Below are 12,579 nucleotides of genomic sequence, written 5' to 3'. Positions count from 1 at the left end.
CTCTGTGTTTCAATATTCAAATGCATCTGAATCTTATTCACTGGTATCTCTTTTTCCCATCGTTCACCATCGTTATTGGAATCACTATACTGGAAAAAGTCTGCGTTGTTATCACACTCGTTATTACTATTGGTACTTGTCCAAGGACGCCACATGTTGAAGAGATAACAAAAATTTCAAGTAATTATAACTGCACCAATATCGAATTTCAACACTCAAATCGCGATCACTGTCTGAACTGAACACGACGGCGATAACAAAGGCCGCATTCCCCGATTTCTATTCGTCACCGTAACATGACTTCAAATTTAATTTTTAACTCTTCAGCCAATCATAAAACTCGGTTAGTAAAAATGATCCAATACAAACCGCCAAGTCTACAGTCCATGTGGACTAGTTTTCTGCTGGTTAATTTCTATGTGTTGGTTTTTCGGCCTTTGGAAGTGCCGACAACTTCAAGAGTGTACAATATCGTTCACTTCGACTATATCAGTGGTTCAATATATCTCGCTATTTTGTGCAATCCCTGTCATTACTATTTTCCAGAAAGTTCAGAAAGTAATATTCAGCAATTCTACATTATCACTGCAACACCTTGTTTCGAAAAGGCATCTGCAGGACTGGCTGGTGATTTCCTCGAGTTTCTGCCATCCATGGCGTGGACGAATCGATTTTGGCGCTCTGCTGTATCCCTTTTCACTAAACAGCCTCAGTTAGTGGTGGCTCTCGAAAGACAGCGCGTCGTACGCATCGTCCGTTGGAAGGCCTCCAGAGCTCACCTTTGCGCGCCGGTTTTTCGAAAAGTGGTGTTGGTTCTGAAGTGGTGGTGTCTCGTCGTGACATTGTGTTTTTTGGCGGAGGCGCCGGGAATACTAATTGGAAGGTAAGGTGTTTATTTTGATACGGGGTTTCAATGGATTATTCTGAAGTTTCGAATGTAGGAGTGACCCATCTGAATATTGAGTGTTCCGGAATAGTTTTTTCCGCCAGCATTTGAATGAAAGTTTTTTTTTAGAAGTTTTATTATATGAATCCAAACCTCTCTTGATACTATTGACACTGTTGTGAATCATTTTTGTAGGAAAGCTGATGTGCTAGCTTGAACCAAATGATCCAATAACGTTAATGATAAATTTTATATCTATAATGAATGTGTTTGAACCATGGGCTTTAAAATAACAACAAGTTTTAACTTTTCATTTTTATTTGTTTATTATCGTAACAGTTGTGTCCAAACCAGAAGAAGAAACCTTGATTTCGTATGATAACAGCGGATGAATCAAAATGAACATGGTAGTGTTGTTTTTATTGAGAAATCAATGCGTATAGAATAAATAACAAAAACCTATGGAATCATCCATAGGGTGCTGTGATTTTGAATTGATTTTTTGTTTTTTTGCAACTGTTGAAATTGATTATTATATATGTAGTCAAATATTATATCTATAAGTTTCCTTTATGATATTCCTATTCACAATATCTAATTCCGTAGTTTTCACTTCGATAATAATTATAATAATAACATAACTTTATTTTCTTAGCAGATAGGTGTATACAATACAAAGCATAAATACATTTTGAAATAATTAGTGAATAAATAAAACAGTAAAACGATAAGTACCCAAGTACTTGTTTTGTTATAACAATACACATACATGGAATTAACTCCTAATAGATCTAAAGAAACTATAATGAATTTTCAATAAAGTGATTCAATAAAATACATTAACATTCAGTGTTGGAAATTTTCAACGTCACATTTACGTTTGACTTTTCGGTTTTGTATTTTTGGATTTGTATGCCTTTTTTTTACTCCAAACCAACTTTCGTGAGTCTTCTATTGAATTGTTATTACTATATAATATTTGCATCAGATGCATTTTGTAGATATTCGTGATGAACGAGAAAATAAACTTCCGAAAGCTTGAATAGCAGAAATTAGTTTTTTTAAAGCCCGTAGAGGATTTTTTTTGAAATAACCAACTGAAAAATAACCTATAGTTATATAAGCCAGTCAAATAAACACATTTACCTATATATGATATACAAACATATAAATAGGACGTTTCAAAAATCAAAATTTCATTAATAACTTACATTGTCAGTCTTTATGTTGACTCAAATATTCTGATGTACTGTAAAAGCAATCGTTAATAAAAAACTCTTTCAGTTTGCCTTTTTTTAAAGAATGATTATTGAAAAATTTTACACCTGCAAAAGATGGACACTTTTCAAAAACGATTTAGGGTGTTTCTGAATCCTTATGAAATTACCATGTCTCGTTGGGTAAGAATTTCGCTGGTAATCGTTTGAATATTTCTTATATAATAGTATGAACTCATAAATGTGTATACATAATATACACATAATTTAATTTTCAATAAAATATTTTTTGCAGGACTCTCGGTACTCTAATCTGAATATTGATCGTATAACCCTTTTCTGAGACATAGAAAGTCTATGGAGCTTGGAAAAACAACCCCAACCAGTGATATCATTGAAGATGTGACAGTATATAAAATCAAAATAAACATTTAAGATCTCTTTCCGGTTGAATGCAGATCTTGACTCCCTTGCCATGTTGCTATCTATGCAAGTACTAAGAAATTTAGTATTGTCTGAAGATGCACTTTTTTTTTCCTACCTGACCACAAGTGGGCTGTTTTTCGTTCAATAGTAAAATCCCATCACCACTGTTCTGCTCGAACTCATAACTAATGAATTTTTCATACACCAGGTTTTGAATTCAAAGGACAATAGGTTGAGCTTTCCTTGAATTTTCTCGGGTTATCATCATCGATTGCTAAAGTTGTATCATTAGCATATAAGACAATTCATTTTGTGCTCATATAATTCGGTATGTCATTAATATATAGTAAAAAGATAAGTGGTCCCAAAATAGAGCCTTGAGGAAATTCTATGTCCATGCCATACGATTGAGAGTAATAATTTTAACATGTACTTTTCTTAGAATCAAGACCGCCCTGAGCCACTGTAGAAAGATACTTCTGAAACCCATTGAGTATAGTTTACTACAAACAATATTGGGGTCAACGATAGGTCAAAGAAAAAGACAACAACATACTTTCCTTCATCATAGATATTCTTGAATAAAATATAAAATGCACTTTTCGTTGACTTACCTTGGCCAAAACCATGCTGAAATTCGGAAAGAATGCCAAACTTTTACATGTTTGTGGTTTTTAATCATAGTTGGATTTCTGACGTAAACTGACGTTAACGATCCAATTTTCAGTTCATCGGAGAAAATTCCTGTTTCCACCAAAATATTTATCAAATATGCCATTAGTTCGCAAATGTGGTTCATAATATGTTTCATAATTTTTGTGGGAATGCAATCGATTCCCACAGCATTTGTGTTTTTCAGCCTAGATATTATTTCGCAAATATCTATTAGATTAAGTGTGTTTCAATAATTGAAAATCTATTGCGATAGTTATATCACCAACAGCATATGCAGGAATAACTTCAGTGAAGAATCCTGCACTGACACCTGTCGGATATAATCCAACGCCCTTCGTGGTATTAGCCAGGGGAGTAGTTGTTTTCTGATGGGTGTCAGCCCATTAACCTACAGTTTAGATAATTTGAGACTGACCTGAATGAATTGTTTTTTTAGATAATTTGATTCACAGCCAAGTATGCCCACTCAATTTTTTAATATCTATTGGGTTTACCGGCGATCTTTGTTGATTAATTTCATTGAAAATCTTATTGTAGTACGAGACTGCATTACCGTTATTCACAAATACAAGTGGTATTATAGCAAAGGAAGTTTCTATTATCATTTTTCATAGATAGATAGATATATAGATAGAATTTATTTATCCTTTGTTCTACATTACATAAATGGGATACGTCAAATAAAATCTTGATCGGATACATATAAAAAGTAAATATATATATATATATATATATATATATATATATATATATATATGAATCAAAAATTAACCAATTCGTGGACACAACACTCCAAAAAGGAGGGCAAACCGCGGACACGTGTTTCTGGCTATTGTTTGGAAGCAATTGACGGCGGTGTTTTTACACTATTTGGAAATTTATTATAAATACTCGTTCCAACAAACACAGGAGACTTTTCATATTTCGCATAGAGATGTTTTCAAGTTGTGAGCATATAATTTTTTTCTAGTACTATATTTATGTACTTCCGATCGTAGGTCGAAGTGCCTTTCATTTTCATAGATATATGTCATCAGTTTTGAAATAAATATGCTTGCCATAGTTAGTATTTTATTCTCTCGAAATATTCCTCTACACGAGATTCTGTAATCAAGGTAAAAAATTGATCTTAGCAGTGCTTTTGGTTTTACGAATATTCTGTCAATTTCAGTGGCTAATCCCCAGACAGTAATGTTGCAACATACTATGGAGTGAAATTTTGCGTAATAAACCGTTAGTAGAGATTTGGTATCTAGTTTACTTTTCAGTGATTTTATTAGGTAATAAGAATGATTCAGTTTCTTAGATGTAAACTCTATGTGTTATCACCATGTGAAAAGGGAATTAATCATTGTTCCTGAAAACTTTGTACAAGTTGTTGATCTCAGATATTCGTTGAGAAAATTGAAGGTGAATTTATGTAGACTTCGAGGAGAATGTGCAAATTCAATACAAACAGTCTTGTTGACATTGACAGTCAATCTGTTTTCGAAACACCACTCACTGAATTCTTGCAGTACAGTGTTGACTGTATTCATTTCATCTGGTGTTTTGCTCGATAAGATGATAGACGTGTCATCTGCATAAAGGTACACATTACCATAACTTATGTTATCAGGAAGATCATTGACATACAGTTAAAATATCAGTGGACCAAGAATACTACCTGTTCCTGTTCCTGTTCCTGTTGTAACAGGGTAATAGAATACTCGTCAGATGATGATTTACTCTGTTTCAATTTGAAATATCTATTAGTTTAGAAGGACACGATGAGCCTATTGATATTGCCTCTGATATTGCCGGAATCAATAGTGCGATTTTGAGAAGATCAGGATAGCCTCCAAAAGAAATACATAAGTTCATTAGGTGCGCAAATGGTTCACATATTATATCAATACATTCTTTGACAAGTTCGATAGAAACCTCATCATACCCTGTACTTTTTTTATTAGGTAGCGATTCCACCATATTTTTTACGTCTACCCCTCTGGCTGGTAAGAAACACATTGTTGTGTTGACATTTGGCATTGTAGTTCCCGTCCCTAGATTACATCCTTTGAAATGGATTTCAATTTTTTTATCTATAATATTCGAGAAATATTCTTCGAATGTTTCTGCGACTTTTAGTTCATCAGTAATTAAATTATTATCATGATTTATAGAAATACTTTTGGTTGCATTAATTTTAAAGGGCTGTTTAATGATATGCTTAATGATATGAAGTGTTTTACTTTTGTTGCTGGATTCATTGACTTTTTACATAAAATGATTCATTTTTTCCTGACGTATCTCATTTTCAACAGCTTTCTTATTTTTTTATATGCAAATTTCAGAGTTCTCGTATTATCTCTCACCACGTAGTAACGGCTACATCTATCAATTCATTAAAATTAACTGAAATCAACTCATTTCAGCTGAAAAATAGACAATCATCAAAATTATATAAAATTTCATCCTTTTTAATACAAAGTGTATACATTCTTGACAAGTTCAACACATCCTATCAATGAAGAATATCTGAAACCCATTGTAGATTTCTCATTTCATTCGGAAACAGCTCATACTGCGAGTATTTCAAACAATGATACCCTTCGTGGAGTTGTCTCTGATTGTTTCATTGCGAGTACTACTACTACTGATTGATTCAATCGAAATCAAGAAGACGACACATGAAGAGACTGAAAAACCAGTAACAAATTCCACCTTCATTTGTCCCATCCAATTTTCCACTCCAATGCCCAGGAACTCTTCGCAGACACAACAAGAAGACAATTGTATTTTCAGTATTATAGCGTCAACGGATTCCAGTTGACAGTTTGGTCCTTCAGCCCTAATATATTCGGCTAGAAGTGTGCCGATTTGCATGAATGCCGAGGAGCCGTAATGGAAAAATCTAATAAAACAGTCGGCCAGAGTGACGATATAATTAAAACATTTATTTTATGTTCGCTATTTCGTAGAGCAGTGAAGATGATGAAGGAAAGCAAAATTCGGTTATAGGATGTTTATAGTAGGGAATAAAATATAATGAGATTTTTTCATGACAGTCAATTTTGTAGGGTCTCCCAACGGGGAATTTTGAGCTTTGCCAATTGATAACGGCCATCTTGTTGTAGCTACATCTGTCAAGAGGATTATTCACAAAGTGATAGATGAATTTGAGTCCACTGGTTCATTGAACAATCGATTAACACCCTTATATCGACGAAACGCAAGCTCTGCCGAAAACATCGTCGCTGTCTGTGAGAGTATGCAGGAAAACCAAGGCAGTCGATTTCGCATCGTTCACAAGAATCAAATCAGATCAAATCACTTTATTCATCCTGTAGAACTTTCAAAGTTATAGAACAGGTCAAATAGCATTTGTACATATACATAAAATAATACTTAGAGTAAAATTAAACCAAACATACTTGAAAGATTGTCATATGCATACAAAAAGTATCAACATTCAACTCAAGCTTCATCAAATTAATGTGATAGATAAATAAAATGACGGAAGATTGAGAAATTCATCTATAGTATAAAAATTATGTTGTAATAAAAACTTTTTAAGGATGGTTTTGAAAACCAAAATTCTATCGGTAGTTTTCAATGAGCTGGGCAATTTGTTATACAGTGGTAGTCCCAAGCAAAAAGGTGAGTTAGCGGTTATATCATATTTGACGGGATTTATACATTATACATTTATACAAATTTATTTCCAAAGCATTCTTGTGAAAAATGCAAAATATTCGTAATAACTTCAACATGCATCGACTTGAAGTTTTCAAGTTAGCTTATTTACGTAGATATGATAGAGAAATCCATTTTTTTTACTGAAAAATGTGCTAGAAGTACGCCCAAAAAAGTTATGAACCTTTAAAAAAGAAAAAGACGTGTAGGTGGCGTAATAAGAAAATCAGGTTCGAATTCGACACCTCAAAAACCTCCTATTACCACGTTTCGTTTTTAATTAAGTTCAGTATTTCAAAAGTTATTAGAAAAAAACGAAAATAAAAATAAAACTTCAACATCCTGTATCTTGGAAACGAAGCGTTTCCGGACATTTATTTATTTGGACAATTCATATTAGAATATTGTGAGGAATCACCTCCTGAAGTTTGTCAGAGTACTTTTGAATCACCCTGTGTAAAAATCATTGCACTTTCTTGTATTTACATTATGGTAGAATGAAATGCGATCATATTGGTGTGAATGAATACACACATATCAAAAAATTAAAATATCCGGGAAAGTTAGAATTTTCAAATATTTGTATAAATCTCTGCAGGAGGTTCTCTGATTAACGTCTGCTAAAATCTGTGTAATTTTTTTTTTGGGCAATAAATACATTTGGAACCAAAGAAGAGCTTCCTCAAAGGCAAATGCCATATCTTATTCTAGATTCTATATGTGCATAGTAATAATTTACTAACTGTTCAGTGGTTAATATTGGCTTAAGATTTTGTATCAGATACGAAACAGAACCTAGTTTCGATAACAGTTTTTTGCAATGACTTCTCCAGTTCAGAAAATTATCTAGCGTGAGTCTCAAAAATTTACATTCATCGGATAAAGAAAGTTTGTTTTCATTCTCATTAATTTTAATTTCTAGATTTGAACAGATTTTTTGCCTGTGATGAAACCGTACTAATGAAGTTATTTGAGAAGAAACGGCCTTTCATAGAACACACCGTGACTTTGGCATAACCCAGGGATTGAAGATAAAAAACCATAGAAAACGATATGTGTTCGAGGAATGAGCTCTCGAGCAGTTGGCAACTGACCTTAATTCTCATCGAAAAATCATCCTCAGCCCATTTTTGGATGAATAACTATGTGAACAAAAAATATTGTTGAATTTGGGACGATACCTATCCACATTAGATCCAAGAGCGTCCGATGCATCTCAAAAAAGCCACTGTTTGGTGTGGATTTTAGGCTGACGGGGTCATCGATCCATATTTTTTTCTGGAGAACGACGTTGGTCATCACTATCAACGGCGAGCAGTTGATGATTACCAACTTATTTTGGCCTGAAAATTGTTCAACTGAGGCTTCAACATCGCTTGAATTCCTTCTCGAAAGAAAAAGGTATTAATGAAGACACAACGTGTACTTCATAAAATGTGTGATATTCTTTGAAAATTTCCTACAAATATGGTTTTTTCAATTCATATAGCGTTACATGTTTTTTAGTTGTTATTGTCATATCAGTTGAGAGAAAACAGTTACTCGGTAACCAAGATGGGATCAAAAATGTATTCCCTTCCAGAATGAAGTTTTTCCGTTCTCCTCCTGATGCCTTTCCGATCAGTTTTCAAACTCTAGGATTTTGGGGTTGTACGCTGTTTCGCAACCCAAGCTGTGATTAATTGATGAAGGGAATATTGGAGTCAAATATTTGATCAGTATAAACCCAGGCAACATTCTCAACGTTATTATTTTGAATGTTTGTATAGTGTTGTGTTGGCAATCAGAATAATGGTTACATGATAAATCACGAGATTCACGCCACATTTGATATTCTAATAGGTTCGTGAGAGACATGATTGTTCAGGTAGCTATGTCGTGGCATCTGAAGAATCATTAGTGTAATTTCAGTGGAGATGGCCCTTGTAACTTTAAAACTCTACTGTGAAGAAATTATAATGAATAATACGTTAATTAATACTAAGAATCAAACTATACTTGTGATTCTTATTGAATATCAACGATAAATCACTTTGACAAATGCAATAACGTAACTTTAAATTTGTTAAAGGAAATTAGGACTGGAGAGTCGGGAAGAAATGGCCAATACTTTTTTGCCTTTCCCTTTCTTTGGTTATAATCTTCAAAAGTTCCAACTGCAACTGCAACTGAACCTTCCAGTTGATACGTCAATAAGAGAATTTCGGTCACGCTACTGAAGAAGACTGCCGTAGTTACAAAATCCGGAAACCATTCCAAACATTGACGCCAGTCATCAAAGCCTACATTTCTAAATTAGTACATGGCTAATTTGAATGTAATATATCACTGCATTATTCTGAAGATTGTTTTATCAGTTATCAGAAAAAATACTAGCTATTTTCCAGTGTATTATCATAATTGAATTTGCAGTGGCTTTTATTTGGAACTTGTATCTGCAAGGGCTGGATGACTTTCTAAAGTCAGTTATGTTTCTATATTCAGTGAATTATTATGTTCATTCATATTGCAAAATTGCAAAATATATTTGTTATTTCGCAACCTAACTTAGCATATTGTACCATATTCAAATCCCCCAGTCGATTTTCTGGATGAGCCATCTCATATTTCTTATATGTATTCACCCAGTTTGGTATGAGTGGAAAGATAACATTCTGAATAAATTTTTCAATCAATCACATCAATTTTGAGCACAAAATGGTGAATTATTTCAATTATTTTTTAATGAAAATAGTTGTACAGATTCACATGCATAGAGAGGGATACTGAAATGTCAACAGTTGCTTCGAAATAAAACTGTTTTGCATTAACGAACAATAGTTTAACTCTTCATATTTCATACGTTAACAACCAGTAGAGCTGAAATACGTTACAAACGGAATTTAGCCTTGTCACAAGCTCAAACGTATAAAGCACTTATGTTATTTTCATGCCATTGTCGAACATTTATTTTCATTTCTACAGCACTGTCACTTTTGTAATAATATTCCTTTTTTAATGAATATCGTGCAGCAATTTGGTAACTACATAGAAATCTGTCGTGTGGACATGAGTGGAACTAGGAAAACTTATCTCATTTGGTGTCCCTCCTATTGACATACTAACTATTGTCTCTGTTTCTGCGACCAGTTAGAACAGAATAGATTGGAATGGTATTTGATGGAATTCAACCCCCAACTTCAAAGCAGTTCAGTATTTGATTGATTTGGGAAAAGGTATTGGGAATTAATTATTCAAATTCCACAATAGCGAACCCTACTTTAGGTAACCAGTTACTGACAATTTCATTGTATTTGCTCCTGAAGACGTATAAGTCCTACAGCTGGTTATTGAAAAAAAAAACATTTCAATTCATCGAAGTAAGCGTAGATTTCATTTATTCATCATTGAAGGAATATAAAATCTTGTTCGTTTTGAAATATAACACGAAATCAATACTAGAAATGGATGACATTCAGACTCCGAAAATTAAAAGAGGGGTGAAATCTTACATTTTTTGTGAGTATCTACCTCCAAAAGTATTTTGCTACAAGGAAAATCAAAACTTCAATTCAATTGGTGATTCAGCCGTCACAGAAAATGACAAAAAATAACTCACCTGGTATTTTGAAACTAATTCTGATTGATCACATCCTTATTGAACATATTGCTATCAAAAATTTTACAAAAATAGCGCTATACAAATCTGAAAAATAGTTCCATGTTTCAATATTCATGTATATAGTCAAAGGTGTATATAAAATTCAACTCATTCATATTCTCGAAATATATCATAGAATTGTAGTGACTGAATAATTTATATTTTTTGGAGATATTTGTGTTGCAGTCTTTTTTGACCTGACTCGAATAATATATTCGTTTTGGGCGAGTTTTCAATAATATTCATTTTCTTTGTTAAAATTTTCTGTGGAATATAATTTGATAATTGAATGGAAATTTTTAATATAGATATGTACTCACAAACCTAAGATGGAAATGTAATGGAAAAAGTGAATAACATGGAAACTTACATGAAATGATGAAACGAAATTGATATGGACATGATTTTTTTGGTTTTTCATAGTGACATGCAGAAATATATTCTTCATTGAATTGAATTAACATTGAAAATGAGAAATGGAACGGGTATAAAATTCGAATACTTTTATTGACATCATTCTCCTCATTAGTTTTATTCTGTGAAGTGAAAAATGTTCTGTTTTTGACGACAAACTGTGTTACAGTCAACATTGTTGTAGATAATTTACAGCTTTGAAAAAATATCCAAAGTGAAGAATATACTTGTTTGAATTCGAAACAAGAAGCCCCATATAGAGAATTCGTTTACTAGCATAATCAGCTTTCCCGCATATTTGAGATAAAACTATTGAGACATACACTACTCAACGAAAACTGAAATTTTCAGTTGGATTTCTTGAAGAGTTTGAACTGTGAACAATGTCAATTTTGAGTATTTTATATTGCCTTACATGAAACTCCTACCAAAATATTAAAAGTGAATCACCCGTTCCTTCGCCAAAATATTGCATGAGATTTTCTTGAAATTAAAAATGAGCTTCGCATATAAAATTTTATTTCTTGTGGAAGGTTAACCATTTGGAATATGGAAGTTCAGATAGCAGACTATGTTTCATCATAATAGCTGGCAGTTGTTTCCTTTTTTTTGGTTGGTAGGTTGTGAATAACGAATGTTACATAGACAGAAAATACTAAAATATTATTTATTTTGTTTTTATTGGAATTGAATCATTTGAGATATAAAAAATTTGAAAGTATTGCCTGAAATATCGTTTTCAATATCTCCATTGAAAAGAATGATTTTTCATTCAGTACATTCTCTCAATACACTTTTTTCAACTAATTGAAATAGAATTCTATGTATATTTGATTTAAATTTCCTGTTTTCCTGGCGTTGTTGAGTTTTGCTCACAAAACTCACGAAACTCACCCCTGTTCCTCTCAATGAATGTTATACATGTTCTCCATTCACTACTCGACAATAGTAAAAATCTGTTTATAAATGCGTTTATGATATTATGAAATATTTTGGTGGTAATTTCATTAGTAGCATTTCATCAGCCCTGGAATAAACTTCAGTTATTTAACGTACATTTTAGTTTTCACGAATCTCCTCAAAAACATGCAGGCCTTATATCGAGTGATCCAGTGGGCCATTATAAGACATCACTTCCACCCATTTGAATAATTGTCACCCAACCACACACAAATCAACCTGTGATAATGAGAAATACACCACTGCATTGGAACATGATAACAGTTTGAAACTCATTGGGGTTTGCCTGAAAAATTCATCAGGTACTACCCTATTCATTACATGAATAAATGGTCTGATTGTGTAACCAACGGAATCATTCCAGAGCTTGTTATTGAACGGGAAACCCAAAGAGAATGAGTGAAAAAAATCGGGCTTATATAGACCAGAATGTGGTGACTGTTCAGCAGCTTATATAGGCCAGACAGGCAGATAATTCACTCTTAGATACAAAATCCGCTATATATAGATATCTACAACTAACGAATCACACAGTGAATGAAGAAAACATGAAATATCTCCATACGTGCAGTAAAGGATGGAAGATTAATTTCAAAATCCTAAATGAACAACTAGATCTATGCATCTCACTCTTTTTAGATTTGTGAATTTTGACAACTAGTTTAGGATCCATTGGTATTTGGAGT

The 12,579-nt window shown here is 33.0% G+C and overlaps 1 protein-coding gene across 1 annotated transcript in view; it reads left to right on the top strand.

Annotated features, from left to right (window-relative positions):
- The first annotated feature begins 727 nt into the window (after positions 1 to 727).
- The window catches only part of LOC111502093 (neuroligin-1), a 476,486-nt gene continuing 464,634 nt past the window's right edge, over positions 728 to 12,579 (top strand). Inside the window, exon 1 of the mRNA XM_074169241.1 lies at positions 728 to 883. The gene's annotated coding sequence lies outside the window, so the exon portion shown is untranslated. The remainder of the gene's footprint in view (positions 884 to 12,579) is intronic.

The sequence above is a fragment of the Leptinotarsa decemlineata genome, unplaced genomic scaffold (assembly GCF_025532065.1).
Source record: "Leptinotarsa decemlineata unplaced genomic scaffold, Ldec_3_MD MMD2_P_RNA_scaffold_5, whole genome shotgun sequence".
Lineage (NCBI taxonomy): Eukaryota > Metazoa > Arthropoda > Insecta > Coleoptera > Chrysomelidae > Leptinotarsa > Leptinotarsa decemlineata.
The sequence above is the reverse complement of the archived record's forward strand: the minus strand, read 5'-3'. Positions and strand labels throughout refer to the sequence as shown.